Source organism: Cariama cristata, unplaced genomic scaffold (assembly GCF_000690535.1).
Source record: "Cariama cristata isolate BGI_N322 unplaced genomic scaffold, ASM69053v1 scaffold23673, whole genome shotgun sequence".
In the NCBI taxonomy this organism is placed as follows: domain Eukaryota; kingdom Metazoa; phylum Chordata; class Aves; order Cariamiformes; family Cariamidae; genus Cariama; species Cariama cristata.
In genome coordinates, this window is record NW_009610526.1 from 22,934 (window position 1) to 23,185 (window position 252).

The 252-nt window shown below is 68.3% G+C and overlaps 1 protein-coding gene across 1 annotated transcript in view; it reads left to right on the top strand.

Moving 5' to 3' along the window:
• Positions 1-252, top strand: part of TM6SF2 (transmembrane 6 superfamily member 2) — a gene marked incomplete at its 3' end in the record, with an annotated part of 3,385 nt that overhangs the window by 1,915 nt on the left and 1,218 nt on the right. The gene's annotated exons all lie outside the window — the stretch shown is intronic.

Here is a 252-nt window from a genome sequence, read left to right on the forward strand (position 1 = left end):
ACCCCTGGCGAGGCAGCCCCTTCCCCACCCGTGCCCGGGTACCAGACCCAGCCTTCCTCCGGGCTGCCCCTCCCCGGGGTTATTTCAGGTCCCCCCCTGCCCGAGGATGGGCAGCACCCTGAGCCGCCGTGGGACCCCACCTGTGCCGGGGAGCTGGGTCCGATCCTGCTGTTCCCCCTGCTTTGGTGGAAACCTGTGAAAATCGAGGGGGGGGCAAAAGGGTGTTTCCCCAGGCCTGGGGAGATGGAGCTT